At 34.6% G+C, this 16,234-nt stretch overlaps 1 protein-coding gene and 1 long non-coding RNA gene across 2 annotated transcripts in view; both read left to right on the plus strand.

Annotated features, from left to right (window-relative positions):
• LOC138694957 (uncharacterized) overlaps window positions 1-16,234 on the plus strand; it is a 223,060-nt gene that overhangs the window by 92,060 nt on the left and 114,766 nt on the right. The window lies entirely within an intron of this gene.
• Window positions 9,133-16,234, plus strand: part of LOC138694955 (solute carrier organic anion transporter family member 74D-like) — a 110,084-nt gene continuing 102,982 nt past the window's right edge. The window contains exon 1 of the mRNA XM_069819177.1: window positions 9,133-9,336. The gene's annotated coding sequence lies outside the window, so the exon portion shown is untranslated. The remainder of the gene's footprint in view (window positions 9,337-16,234) is intronic.

Genomic DNA, 16,234 nt, shown 5'->3' on the forward strand with positions numbered 1-16,234 from the left:
TGCGCGTTCATTTCTTACACAGGTTATATGGGGAAGCTACCAGTAAAATTTTATATATATTACGCAACAAATGACGTAATTATATGTCAAAGAATTTATGATACCGCACTTAATAGCATTGGACTCTAAACCTTCAATACGCTCTCCTGTAAAATTTTGTCTGTGTGGCTTAGGAATGATTATTTTACATCTTTACATTTTTTGTAAGTTTGTAGTAAATAATGTAAAAATTGCTTATATCCCAAATACATAAAAATACTTAACTACCTTGGTGTTAGGAAGTTGTAAAAAAACCTTGGTAGCAGAAGGGTTAACAGAGATTATTTAAGAAAGTAAAGAAGATAACTAGAGATAGGGTTGGAAGTAAATCCCGAAAAGAATAAGTATATGATTATGTCTCGTGATCAGAATATTGTACGAAATGGAACTATAAAAGTTGGAGATTTATCCTTCGAAGAGGTGGAAAAATTCAAATATCAAATATAACAAATATAAATGGCACTCGGGAGGAAATTAAACGCAGAATACATATGGGAAATGCGTGTTATTATTCGGTTGAGAAGCTTTTGTCATCTAGTCTGCTGTCAAAAAATCTGAAAATTAGAATTTATAAAATAGTTATATTACCGGTTGTTCTGTATGGTTGTGAAACTTGGACTCTCACTTTGAGAGAGGAACAGAGATTGAGGGTTTTTGAGAATAAGGTTCTTAGGAAAATATTTGGGGCTAAAAGGGATGAAGTTACAGGAGAATGGAGAAAGTTACACAACGCAGAGCTGCACGAATTGTATCCTTCACCTGACATAATTAGGAACATTAAGTCCAGACGTTTGAGATGGGCAGGGCATGCAGCACCTATGGGCGAATCCAGAAATGCATATAGAGTGTTAGTTGGGAGACCAGAGGTGGGAAAAGACTTTTGGGGAGGCCGAGACGTAGATGGGAAGATAATATTAAAATGGATTTGAGGGAGGTGGGATATAATGATAGAGACTGGATTAATCTTGCTCAGGATAGGGACCAAAGGCGGGCTTATGTGAGGGCGGCTATGAACCTCCGGGTTCCTTAAAAGCTAGTGGCCAACCCTGTACTAACTTGTCATTTGCTGTACTTAGTACTTCTTTTAATTAGTTTGGTCACTTAGCAAAAGAAACTGTCTTTGGGCAATGTTCTTAGAAGAATGAATAGGTTAGAAGCCAAGAACTACGAAGGAAGAAGGTATTTCATTTATAAGATAAAACACAGCTCCTCCTGCTCAAAGGCGACATTATAAGAGTACGTCGCTACTAATAAGAAATTATATAATTTAGGAAGCTCTCATTGATTCTGTGTCGTCAAAAGACTAACGAAAAGCGTACCGCAAGGGACGAAGTGATCAACTAAAATGGTAGGGAAGAAAACTCGAGTCTCTCTAATTATATGAAAAGGTTGTTGGTACTTGCGAGGTTTCTAGACAGTTAATATAGTAATTGACCTATCTGTAACCGACGCGAGTCTCTATTAACAAGACCACAAAAAATAATCTTTTGTTTAACATGATCAAGCTTCCTAATAGGGCTCACTGCTCACAGCAACCATCATCTCCGGGAATTTGTGGCTGTGCTGGTACATACAGACTGGCTGATTACGTCAACGATCATGCACAAGTATTTATTTACAAGTCATTCTCTGAAGATTAGCGATTTTGACGTCAAACATTGCAGGCACGCACGCTGTCTCCTGACTACTGTAGTCTAGAATGGGAAACGTGAGTGGAAGTTTGTTTTCTTTCGGAAGTGGACTATTTTGTAAGAAAATATGACATAACCTTATCATACATTCTAAAATTTTAGGAACTCAACTTTCCCTAATCAAAACGCAAATTAAACGCGAAAAATTGACATGGCCAGAAATGACAAGCTCCCAGTTGAGGGGAGATTGGCCTAAAATTCCGCGCCTTAATCAAAAATAGAAGACCGGTACGATATTCATTTAATACTATACACTTGAGCTACATTAGGCATTGGAAACCGAAAGAGCAGAAGCTCGTGCTCGGGTGCAGTTCAGATCAGTTATACAAAATATATCACAAAATTAAGAGAGTTCATTGAGCACAATAATATTAATCAGTGGTAAAATACATACAGCATGTAATAATAGGGTCTATATGCAAACAGAAAATACAAAAGTACATGAATATTAGAGTATCAATTTTTAACTCAATTAGCTTAAACAATTAAATAATTAATCTGATTTGTTTCTTAAATCTATGTGTGTTAAGTATACTTAGCTCAGGGTAAGCTCTAATTAATGCATTATATACTTTGGGTCCAAAATTTCTGCTGTGTTTTAATCCAGCAGTTGCGTGGCATTTGGGAGTTTTTAGAAAGAAGCTGTAGTTTTTTCACGTATGGTATTCATGAGGATCAAATTTAAATTTATTGTCGTTTTTATGGGAGTAAATGAGCCATGTTTGTTTATAAATTTGTTCTAGATTTGATACACCAAATTCCTGAAAAATTAATTTTGTTGGATAATCAAAAGGTTTATATAGACAAATTTTGATAATTCTTTTTTGGAGCAAATTTAAAGGCTGGAGAGTCGATTTTGCCATGAAGAACATTTTTTCCAAATTGTGAAACTTATTTTGAAAAAAATATGCGCCAAAACAAACAATAACATGTTTACAAGCTCCGGGATCTATAAAAGCCATTTGTATGTTAGTAAGTAAGTAAATATATGTATTGTTATGGTATTATACGCAATTAACTCTTCAAATAAAATTACCACGTAAAATTGTAATTAATATCTGCAGGATCGCATGAAGCATTATAAGACTCGAAATAAATTATTTGCTCTCAAATCCGTTACGTCGCGACCAGGGAATTGTCTTCCATGCATTCTCTCCTGTTATGCACTTTCGATGTGGAATTAAATTAATTAATGACATGTGAAAAGACTGATCAAGATATTGGTCAGATTGCCAGCTATAGACTTCTGTAAGAGGAGGAAGACATGGAGTTGCTGAGAGGAGACAGGCTGCGATACAAATATGCCGACAACAACGTGTGCAGGACTTTGACATGAATAATCGCCGGGCACTTCAGGAATTATCCCAATTGGATTACGTAATTAACAGAATTGGGTTATGCTGTAAGAGCGTTACGCCACTGCCTGTCGAATGTGACAACCACAACCTAACCTTGACACGATTATGTGGCTTCTATCATAGCGGAGCGGTCCGTGTTATAGGATATTGAATCAAAAACGATCACATGACTCTACACTAGGGTTGCCAACCCTTCCGTATTTCTGGGATCTCCCGTATTTGCCCCTAATTTTCAGCAGTCTCCCGGCTCCCGTGTTTTCCTTCTGTTTGAGCATTTTTCTCCCTTATTTTTGCAATGTAAAAATCCTTATTTTAAACATTTGATTTTGCCATGAATGATGACTGTTTATATGTTGAATTTTGTTGTTCAACAGATGCATTCAAATGTGCAGGCTTTTTAGAAGGTAATGGTTGCCAGAAATGGTTTTAATAGGCCTACCCATCTGTTTAAAATCAAACAATAGAGACTATTAATATTATACATTTGGAAAAACTGACTAGTTTTGTTCTAAGCATACCAAGTAGTAATGCTCATACAAAGAGGATTTTTTATCTCATGAACAATAATTGAACAGACGTTAGAAACAGGAGCACCGCACATCTAATCAAATCAGAGCTGCAAAGTGTAGTCTAATTCAATTATTACGCGAGACAAAATCTGTCTCAAAATATCTTATTTAAGCCTAGCTGGCAAAATGTAAATAGAGGTGTCTTTTAGTTGTCTGAAAACCTTGCCCACGTCCAAGGTCAGTGTAACAGAGGTTTACTGCTCCGAAATGCCAGACACCATCATGTTCGATCCTTAATTGCAACTGCTTTAAGAAAAAAGTCTTGGGCAGTAGAAGAGGAAGTCTTTTGCCTCGCTACTAATGGCTCCTCTAGACGTATTGACATCATACCGTATTCCCAGACATCAAGAAAGGTTATATAGCCTAACTGATCCTGCCATAAGGATTGAAACGGGGAGTAGCCAGCGGAGGATGTCAATCAAGAAAAGATCAACATTTATCTGCCAACAGTTGATTACTTCAAAGCAAAATACCAGCTTGAAAACATTGAGGTGATTGGTCTTCTTATTGGAGCTCGTGGTGTGATTCCCAAGTTCTTTGAGAGCTTCAGGAAGACTTTTGAACTACCACAGACACTTGCTACTGACATCATAACTTCAGTTTTGAAACGCTCTTGCCAAATTCTGAGTCATCATATTCACTATGTTTAATTTATTTTTCTTCACTTTATAATTCATGTATGTTTATTTTAATTTTCTGTCAACAAATTTATGTAAACATTAAATATTGTAAAATTCACGTAGGAGAGTATACTGAGTCCTTCTGGGCTACCTCCAATGGGAGGCAGTTAACAATTTAAATTTTTAAAACGGAATAATTTGTCAATTTTCTATAGAAGATTTTGTAGATTTCTTAATCTCCCATATTTTTTTCTTGAAAAAAGTTGGCAACCCTACTCTACACGCTACAGCATGCATTTTGCAAGAAAATTAGAAACGTGGGCGCGTGCAGGTTACGGCCGTCGAAATGAAGTTATTGATTTCCTAGCTGAGTCTAAAAAATTCAAACTATATACAAGCTATTCAAGCTATATACAGAATCCTACATCATATATGTAACAGATAGATCGGCCTCATAGGCTTTGACGTTAACAACTTTTGTCAGGTTTACTACGCTGCCATCTAGTTGTTACATAAGGAGTCAAGTCATAATTCCCATTTGAATTGCATTAGCGACTGTACTGCCATCTCGTTTTCGTTTACGGCAGACGGGTGGCGATCCTGGCAGTTGTTCTCTTCAAAGTGCTGCCGATTTTAACATAGCGATGAGTTGTCTGTTTTATATATATATATATATATATATATATATATATATATATGATCTAGGACAGAATGTAACGAAAAATGAGCAAAACATCATTTATGGATTCCGGATATGTAGGCCTATGGAAGAAAAAAAATGATTATATCAACATGGGTCCGGATATGCTTGGTTTCTGAGTAGAGCTTGTGAGTACGATCATACTGTACGCTTGTTTGCTGGAATTATTTTGATGCTTTCTGTTTACATTTTCTTACATGAAATGTCCACCTCCTGCCTGAATACTACAAGCGTCAGTTCCCATCTCATCGAGATCCGAAAAAGTTCCCAAATTCCTGGCATAGTTGTTATATGACAGTCTTGCAGAATTCGATTAACGAAGAATTCCTTCATCATTCACAGAAGTCGAATAAACCAAGATTTTTAGTTCTCCCACAGAAAGAAATGCAATGGGTTGAGATCTGGTGATCGTAGAGGCCAAGCATTTATCTAAATCAAATCATTTATGTTGCTGAGATGCTAAGACTATATTTCAAATAAAACCCATTAATTGATTAATAAAATTAAAGACTTCCGGATAAATTGACTGGAAGGTACGGAGTATGAACACGCTCAGTCCAACAGTTATGAGAAATCGCTGTACACAGACGAACGGACTGATAGATGGGATTTCCGAAGACACTTTTTAACAATCTGGGATATAGGAAACTGTACTTAAATCCTTCTAGGTACCTGAAATACCATATATAAGGAAAACAAACTCGTGAAATAGTGCGAAATATGTCAATAAGCACGAAATATACCCAAAACATTGAAAAGCCTACGATTACAATATTTTATTCAATATTATTAAAAAAATACATGTTTGTAACTTTTGTTTCAGTTAATTTGTCAATTGCTTCGTAATAGCAATACCACAGTCTAGTATATACAGTCGCGAAGCTCAATACGTAGTAAATATGCAAAGATTAGACAGTTGCTCACCACTAGGATCGCTAATATCGCCTCATTACAGGCAATGCAAAATAGTACCGTCACAGTCTATTGTTTCTAGCACCCTCAAAACTCAAGCTTCGTGACTGTATATACTGGGTGTTCATTTCCAAGTGTGTCATGACGTCACTGTTGTTGGGTTACCGATTTGAAGCGAGTTTCAGCTTATATGTTAGAGAAGTTGCCTATTATTTAAGGCGTTCTTCAATCTGAACTTGAGAACGTGTACGGTATAACTTGAACGTCGTAGCAACAGATGGCGGTCTGTACGGTCTGTGTGTACCATAACCTCTTTCGAACTGTGTTTTGCGCCGGCAAGTCGTACGCAGGGTATTTGTTATCATCGGTTGCGTACGGTAACATTCCACAACACAAATCAAATGCTCCGTGTCCATGTTGACCGTCGAAGTTAATGTCAACAAATACGTAAGTAATAGTCTTAACCCTCTCCCCATATCCCGACAGTACGTATTTCCAAACAGTTCGCATTCCTGCCACTACCGGCGTTACCGTACGTATCGGTACGTACTCTTCAGAATGAACGCCGTACTTGCTAGGCAACTTCTCTGCTTCATAGGTTATACACCTCTGCGGAAGTGTAGGAAGATTGAATTCTCTAGGCTCATCGGCTAGCCACATGACGGCATACAGCGAACCATGACACACTTTGAACTGAACACCCAGTAGTAGACTGTGCCAATACTTCTGTATTTCCTCTATGGATATTGTGTGCCTTACTACCTCTATGACTAGTTATCGAACAAAATATCGATTTCTGTAGTCGACTGCAGTAGAAGCTATATTTCAATGAAAAGAGGTTTCAGGAGGACTAGTAGAGGACTACAGTGAATTTAGTGTGAATTGTTTGCAGGCAGTATGGTATCGTGCATCTGGACAGTGAACCAGGCTTTTGTGCGCACACGAAAAGTAGTCACTGACTGACGAAACTGCATGAGGATAATATAGAAACCATGTTTAGTTTATATTTTGGTAGTGCTGATTTGTCATATGTGTAAGAAAAATTAATAAAAGTAACAAAAGTTTTATACGTACTAAAACTACGGTTGTACCATTTTTGTTAACATCTGTTGGTATGAAATCTCCTAATCCGCTCTTGTATTTAAAAATTCATACATACAATTATTGTAACCGTAATTCTGAATGAATCTTCTCAAGTTAAGTTTCTCGGAATAATAGTCGAGCAACACTTATGTTGGGATAAACATGTTTTTTTTTCTTTGCAGTAAATTAAGGAAAAAAGTATTAACTATTTTATTATCCTAAGAAATTAATGTACACCCATACTTTACGACTGATTTACATCGCATTAGTACAAGCTATATTACAATATGGTATTACAGGATGGGGCTGTGCTTATAATATCTCCCTCGTGCCAATAACACTGGTACAGAAAATAACAATAAAAATATGTCTTAATAGCCTCTTGATTATCCCTCAGAACTGTTATATTCTGAGTTTAAAGTATTTCATATCCAACAAATTTATAGCTACTGTATGTCTTATTGAATTTCGTTCATGAAGACCGTAATATATTTAATTTGTATTCACATAAATATAAAACTAAAAGATCAGACAACATAATGCCTGACAGTACTTAAATGTACCACAGTTGTAGCTTATAATCACAGTAGCAACTTCGGTCCAAGGCTCTATAATAAGATAACAAATTACGAAACATTTAATTTGCTAATGCTCCTTATTTAAGAAACTCAATTAAAATTATTGTCTAGGGAGAAAATATAAAATAGTTTCAATTACTGTAATATCTGTGTTTTTCTTTTTCTCTTTTTACTTTTTATTACGTTAATTAATAAAATGTCTTAAAATTTTATGGCATGCCTCCTGAGCACAAGTATGTACACTCTTTCTGGAGGTGCTAGAGTGAATTTTATATGTAAAAAATATGTAACTTATCTTTGTTCTAGCAATAAATTATTATTATTATTATTATTATTATTATTATTATTATTATTATTATTATTATTATTATTATTAGCTAATAATAAAACATTTAAATGACAATTTATTTCACAAAATACCCACCAATTTGACAATGCCCATTATACTTACAAATGGCTTTTAAGGAACCCGGAGGTTCATTGCCGCCCTCAAATAAGCTCGCCTTCGGTCCCTATCCTGTGCAAGATTAATCCAGTATCATCATATCCTACCTCCCTCAAATCCATTTTAATATTATCCTCCCATCTACGTCTCGGATCCACACCTGTGGAGTAACGGTTAGCGCGTCTAGCCGCGAAACCAGGTGCCCCGGGTTCGATTCCCGGTCGGGGGAAGTTACCTGGTTGAGGTTTTTTCCGAGGTTTTTCCTCAACCCAATATGAGCAAATGCCTGGTAACTTTCGGTATTGGACCCCGGACTCATTTCACCGGCATTATCACCTTCATCTCATTCAGACGCTAAATAGCCTAAGATGTTGATAAAGCGTCGTTAAATAACCTACTAAAGTAAAAAAAAAAAAATATCTACGTCTCGGCCTCCCCAAAGGTCTTTTTCCCTCCGGTCTCTCAACTAGCAATCTATATGCATTTCTGGATTCGCCCATACGTGCTACATGCCCTGCCCATCTCTGACGTCTGGATTTAATGTTCCTAATTATTCAGGTGACGAAAACAATGCGTCCAGTTCTGCGTTGCGTAACTTTCTCCATTCTCCTGTAACTTCGAAATGCCCATCAAAATAGTAAAATGTTTAGAACGGAAATCATCCATTTATATCACCAAAAAATACGGTTCCTTACAATTACAATGTTGTGACGGCGTAACATACGGCCGTCAACATTTCCGTGGTAAAAGCGGTTTGCTTATAATCATGATCACGGTTTTGATAGTGTTGGTGGAAAAAAAAGTTAATCATGATGATGATGATGATGATGATGATGATGCTGCTGTCGTGTGGTTGTGGTTATATTGAGAATTGTGGTGATGAAAACAAAATGTAACATCAGCTCTAGATCAGTTACAGTCAATGCTATAATTCAGCACACATGGTCCGCGGACCAAGGTTTGCTAGTCCCGCATTGGTGAACCGTTTTACTGGCCGCTTAAGTACAAAACATGGAGGCACATCATGATGGAAATTGAGCAGAGTTTCAATTGAGAGATTACAATTGGTTAATCCACCACTACGACAATAGTTACGTCAGAGACGAGGCTTTTAAACCTCTGAAAGACTAGTCTCTTCAACGGCACAGTGGCAGCGTCTGCAAAGCCGTGCATGCTTCATTTAACAGCTTCTCATCAAGTAATTAGTTACTTCGTTGGCTGCAATGTACCGGCAGTGATTATAGAGATCCTTCACCATGCGTGGACTTAATGTCTTTCTTCAGTTTTGGCTGCTTTTTGTTTCACAGAGAAAAAGTGGTTCGTAGTGAACAAAATCATAAGGTTGGTATAACGATTTAGTGTGTTATATAACTCATAAACTTAATTTTGTGTGTATGTGCGTGCGTGAGATTTTGGATCAAGTCCATCAGTGTTTCTCGAGGAAAAGTTAATTGTTGCGTCTGATACAAACGTCAGATTCGTACACATATTACACTTGTAGGAAGACTTTTTTGCACCTATTCCACTTTATTTACGATAGTGAAAGAATGGGAGGAAATATAGAAATGCTCCGAAAAATCCCGTTCCAACAGTGCTTTTGTCCACTAAAAATTCTGCCTGCACTCATCGAGGCTTGAATCGGAATCTTTGGCATGGAGTACTGATGTTTTAGCCGTTTATTCTACAGTGCATAATACAAGCTAAATATTGTATGAAATTGAAGAGTGTGATCCCAAAACGCGTTAAGTCCATTTTTATGAAAGAACTGGACTAGTTTTTTTTTATCCACCGAACTACGGACTGAGCGAGTTTTCAAGTGACATGAACAATAACATAGACTTTTAGACAATGTTTGGCGTTATTTTGGAAGAAAAGAAGTTTCAATATGATAGAAGACTCAAACATAATCATAATATATATGTATTAATCATAAAAATGGCCAAATGGACTGAGTGAGTTTTGGGATCTCACTTTTCAATAACTGTACATCATGGAGTTGACACATACTCGTCACTAAGATTTCTACGCGTTTCGTATTATCTGTTCAGTTAGTCAGCAAACTAGCCATGTTGTTCTCTTCCAAAGAGACATTTTTACAAAATAATAACAAAGACTTAATGTGATATCCTTTCTTAACCAATAGAATTAACTTAATTTTGCAAGTTAATTCGTGTATATATATATTTTTTTAAATATAAAACTATTGCAAGAAGAAGTTTTCGATTGGACTCGTAATTCTTTTGTATCAATTTATCTAACATACATACATACATTCATTCATTCATTCATTCATTAATTCATTCATTCATTCATTCATTTTATTCCATAGATCTTACACGAGCAATGACGCTTTAAGGTGTGGAACAAGTCAAAATTTTACAATATTACAATTACAATTTTTACAGTCTTACAATTTAGTAATTTTCTACAATTTTTACAATTTTGTGCAATTTTTTACAATATTTTGGCGAGATGTAGTGAGATGAGGTGAGGTCCGAGGATTCGCCAAAAGATTACCCGGCATTTGCCTTTTGGTTGGGTAAAACCTCGGAAAAACCCAACCAGGTAATCAAATCAAAGGGGGGGTAATCAAATGAAAGGTGTTGATGCCGAGGACTCGCCATAAATTTATTCCAAATAATCTGTCCACAGTCCTACAATTATTTCACTTAAAATAATATACATTATGAGAAAAAAATGGTTAGACACATTTTCCAGTAAGACGCTATTTTGTGGTGCTTTTCAGATAAAAAAGCGTTGTATTTTAATTTTCTTACTTTGCAAAGTAAACGTTACAGATACATGTTGATGTGAAAGAGGGAACAGGGTGCGAACTGACGGGGGTGGGGGATGACAGGGGTCGTCCCCTCCCCTGGAGAAGATGATGTCCATTGCTGAAAAGGTATTAATTTGTTTCCGTATTTTATATTTATATCACATAACAACGTTTCTTACTTCTTTTTATGTAAGTTGAGAGAGATAGCAATACGAGTCGGTAAAAATTGCTGATTATTATGGACAATATTTTTATATACAACTGCAATTTTAGTGTCTCCCCCTGGAGAAAGTATTCAATTCTCAACCTTAAAGGGAACAAGCAATGTTGCACTGTTAAGAAGATATATACATTGGACTTTTTTGAAGGATTGGTTATTTCTTCGTCTTCAGGTGACAAAAAGGGGTTGAGAGCGGTATTCTACTTGTTTGGGTCGTTACAAATAGCTATTCTACTTATTGCTGTCATGAGTAGGCACTTTCCAAAATATGGCCTCCGCGATCTCCAGACATTCGGCAGAATTTTGATTGTGGGGTTAGCTAGAAAAAAACAAGTTTTCGCGACACATCCAACAATCCTACAGCAATTCAAAGATGTCATCTCACAAGAAATTGGGAATATTCCACGACATTGCCTGCTGAATGATACGATGTTGCAGAAAGGATGGTGTTTCTTGAACAAGAGAACGGAGGATATATTCTAATTGTTTTGTATTTATTTGTATTTGTATTTATTTATTTTGCTAATAATTGTACCATAAAAAATAATGTAAACAGATGAAACTTTTGCTCACCCTTGAAAGAGTAGAACTCGTGCTCAGGGGCGGATTCCTGAATTTAAATTAAGAAGTATATAATACAATTTGTCTTATGTCTACTACACAATAAGAATATATAAATTTAAATTTACAATTTTTCAATTTTTATAAAAATCCATACATAACTTTTTAAATTTAATACTAGAACTATTAGAATTGACAAGATTAGCATATCTATACTAATAATAAATCTGTAGCCGAAATTCTTCTGGTAATTTTCGATTTTCCAAAAATAATTGGTCCTAACATATATAATTAACCACCCTGAAACCGAAAATCGCTTTTTTGAAATTTTTGTTTGTATGTCTGTCTGTATGTTTGTTACCTTTTCACGCGATAATGGCTGAACGGATTTCGATGAAAATTGGAATATAAATTAAGTTCGTTGTAACTTAGATTTTAGGCTATATGGCATTCAAAATACATTATTTAAAGGGGGGGTTATAAGGGGCCTGAATTAAATAAATCGAAATATCTCGCTTATTATTGATTTTTGTGAAAAATGTTAAAAAAACAAAAGTTTCTTTAAAAATAATTTTCGATAAGTTTTATTCCTTGAAAAATTTTGATAGGACTGATATTTAATGAGATAAATGAGTTTTAAAATTAAAATAACTGCCATCTAAGGCCGTGTAATGAATTAAAAAACAAATGACTTCGTCTACTATATAAGGGACCTTGGACAGCAACAATCGAAAGCTATGAAAGTTAGCCTACAGAGAATGTTTCTGTGTTTGTATGAAGTAATATCGGAAGCTAAATTAACCGATTTGTATAATTAATTATTATTTCACCATTGGAAAGTGTAGTTTCTCTACATGGACATAATGCTATAATGTTATTACAGTAACTTCTGATATAATATAATATGTAATATTATATTTAATATAATTTAAGTTATCTGAAGGGTTCAGAACCATAGTGGGCCAAGCGCCATTTAGTGAATACGTAGAAAACAAGGGTTAAAATTAAGTTATTACCATAATTCAATGGAAACCTATAACAAGTAAAATAAAATATACACATTAAATCTAAATGATGTCAATCTTCATTAAACTATGGTTGCATGTAATAAAAATTAAGAAACATGTTAAAGGAATTGTCATTGCACCAAATGAGTGTCTCTGGACCAAAATTATGGCATTTTAATTATCTAAACACAATTTAAATTAAGTAACATATTAAACGATTTATTCTTCTATCAAACACGAATGTTCCCTGGATCAAACGTCCTATTTTAATTATGTAATTACTTTATATTTATTTCTAACGGGTGCAGCGGAGCGCACGGGTACGGCTAGTTTAAATATAAATTTGTTATATATTCTTGGGCCTAAATTACTACTATGATTAACCTGTAGTAGTGTTGCATTTTGGTTCAAACAATCTTAAAGAATTCATACCTATTGTTTCATAACTATGAGAACACAATTTAAAATTATTTCGACTTTTATATATGGATTTTATTAATACAATATAATAAATTTGTCTTATTTTAAGAAATCAAACTTCCATAGTTAGCCCTACACAATGATATTATCATTTTTTTTACATAAAATATTATAATACCCTATTTATAAGGCGTAAAAGTTTGAAGCGACTTTTGAATAAAATTATAAGCGTTTTACTACGCACCGAAAGAAGATAATGCTTTTCGCTTTCTGGATTGTTCATAAATGAGCATACTTTATAATCCCTAAAAGTAAGTTTTTACTTCATTCGTAAATTATGCGCTTTAAGTATAGCGTAATTAGATAACTAATTTTCTTAAATTCCCATGACACACCTTTTTGCCATAATGATTTCGCTTCTAATATTCCTTTGCTTTTTACGAAAATAAGAATTGAAATTTTATAGCGATTTGAAAGACATTAGCCCTTTATAATACGATTCTGTGTTATTTGTGGAAAATAAACGTTCAAGTGAAAATAATCTATGGACAATAAATTAATCTCGAATACAAAACAAATGTTTACAAACGACTGCGAAAGAAACGAGATAATCCTCCAATACAAATGCTGACTCAATCTCTATTTGCCTGGGTGGCGAAAAACAAATATGACTGTATATTTTGACACTTAATTGTGTCTCCCCGATCTTCCAGACTCAAAGTTTTTTTTGTTTCAGTAGTTTGTCGCACTATTTCCGTAGTAGGTTGGCAACACTTTTTTGTGCCCCACGCAGTAAAAAATTCTTATAGGACTGTATTATTCTTACTTACTTACTTACTTGCTTTTAAGGAACCCGGAGGTTCATTGCCGCCCTCACATAAGCCCGCCATTGATCCCTATCCTGAGCAAAATTAATCCATTCTCTATTAACATATCCCACCTCCCTCAAATCCATTTTAATATTATCTTCCCATCTACGTCTCGGCCTCCCTAAAGGTCTTTTTCCCTCCGGCCTCCCAACTAACACTCTATATGCATTTCTGGATTCGCCCATACGTGCTACATGCCCTGCCCATCTCAAACGTCTGTATTTAATGTTCCTAATTATGTCAGGTGAAGAATACAATGCGTGCAGTTCTGTATTGTATAACTTTCTCCATTCTCCTGTAACTTCATCCCTCTTAGCCCCAAATATTTTCCTAAGCACCTTATTCTCAAACACCCTTAATCTATGTTCCTCTCTTAAAGTTAGAGTCCAAGTTTCACAACCATACAGAACAACCGGTAATATAACTGTTTTATAAATTCTTTAAGATTTTTCGACAGCAGACTGGATGATAAAAGTTTCTTAACCGAATAATAACAGACATTTCCCATATTCATTCTGTGTATTATTATAACGCAAAAATGTTGATGTCAAGCAGACTATTAGTATTAATTGGCTTGATGTTTATTTCATAATTTCTCACTGTCCAGACATAAAACAAAAACGTATACTTAAACAAGATTTAACAAATAAAATTGTGAACAACGTCAGTTTAGGCACAGCGACGAGAGAAGACTTGAAGTAATTAGTTGTAAGCTAAATACAAGAATCGAAATAACGAATAACTTGTGTTGGAACTGTTCCTAAACTATATAATTTGATATAAGCCGTCAAAATTTGTATGCAATAGGTGGACGACGGCTAACTGTGGGTGAACATCATCCCACAGAAGATTCCATTTCGCGCTCCTACCCTATTCAGGTGATAGAAGACGTTAAAGATAGGTATATTAAAAGCTTGTGATCTTTTGTTTCATTTGTGTTCCTAACAGCAGTTAGAAAACACTGTTAAAAACCATTTAAATATTCGTAGAACCAAGTTATTTTACAACTGAATCTCCTTGAAGTATAGCATTACACTTTGTTAACCATGCACCAGTCGTTAATTGTCAAATAGAACTTTCATTTCGCAGTTCCTGTGACAGATGTCACTACTAGTCTCATAACTACTAGCTCAATACCGCGGCGCTCGATATAACTACAATCGTACAGTATATTCCGTTATCGAAGTCCTACGAGACAGGGGGATCCCTTATTGTTTTTGTAATTATTACACATGTTGGTCAAATACGAGCTCTCCTGCTAAGAAACAAAAAAGCATGACACGCAATGTCTTCAGTCACTGTATGGGTTTATTTGAACAAGATCTTGTTACAATATTTGTTGGTATTATCTCTCCACCGTGACGCGTTTTGTTTGAAATGTGTAGGCTAGTTAATGTCATTTCGACAAGTATCCAGAGTATAATCAATATTTCTATGGTAGAGAGGAAGGGACTGCAGTTCGTATTGATGTGTTTTAATAGCGTGAGATTAGCAACTTTTTGCAGATTGCATTTCGGTAAGCAACTAGCCTTTAACTCTTAATTTTTTTATATGGTTTGCATATTTGTAAATTCAAACATAATTATACGTATTAATTTTACAACAAAGGTTTAGTATTTACATTGTACAGACACTATTTTAAAGCCATATTTTATAATTGGTGCAAATACTAATTTATTTATTTACTTATTTATTTATTTATTTATTTATTTATTTATTTATTTATTTATTTATTTATTTATTTATTTATTTATTTATTTATTTATTTATTTATTTATTTATTTATTTATTTATTTATTTATTTATTTATTTATTTAATACTTTACACTTGAGCTACATTAGGCATTGCAGCCCGAAAGAGTAGAAGCTCGTGCTCGGGCGCAGTTCAGATCAGTTATACAAAATATATCACAAAATTAAGAGAGTTCATTGAGCACAATAACATTAATAAATGGTAAAATACATACAGCATGTAATAATAGGGGCTATATACAAATAGAAAATACATAAGTACATGAATATTAGAGTAACAATTTTTAACTCAATTAGCTTAAACAGTTAAATAATTAATCTGATTTGTTTCTTAAATCTATGTGTGTTAAGTATACTTAGCTCAGGGTAAGCTCTAATTAATGCATTATATATTTTGGGTCCAAAACTTCTGCTGTGTTTTAATCCAGCAGTTGTGTGGCATTTGGGAATATTTAGAGAGAAACTGTACTTTTGTTTCGTATGGCATTCATGAGGATCAAATTTAAATTTATTGTAATTTTTATGGAAGTAAATCAGCAATGTTTGTTTATAAATTTGTTCTAGATTTGATACACCAAATTCCTGAAAAATTAATTTTGTTCGGTAATCAAAAGGTTTATATAGACAAATTTTT

This window comes from Periplaneta americana, chromosome 2 (genome assembly GCF_040183065.1).
Source record: "Periplaneta americana isolate PAMFEO1 chromosome 2, P.americana_PAMFEO1_priV1, whole genome shotgun sequence".
NCBI classification, from domain to species: Eukaryota; Metazoa; Arthropoda; class Insecta; order Blattodea; family Blattidae; genus Periplaneta; species Periplaneta americana.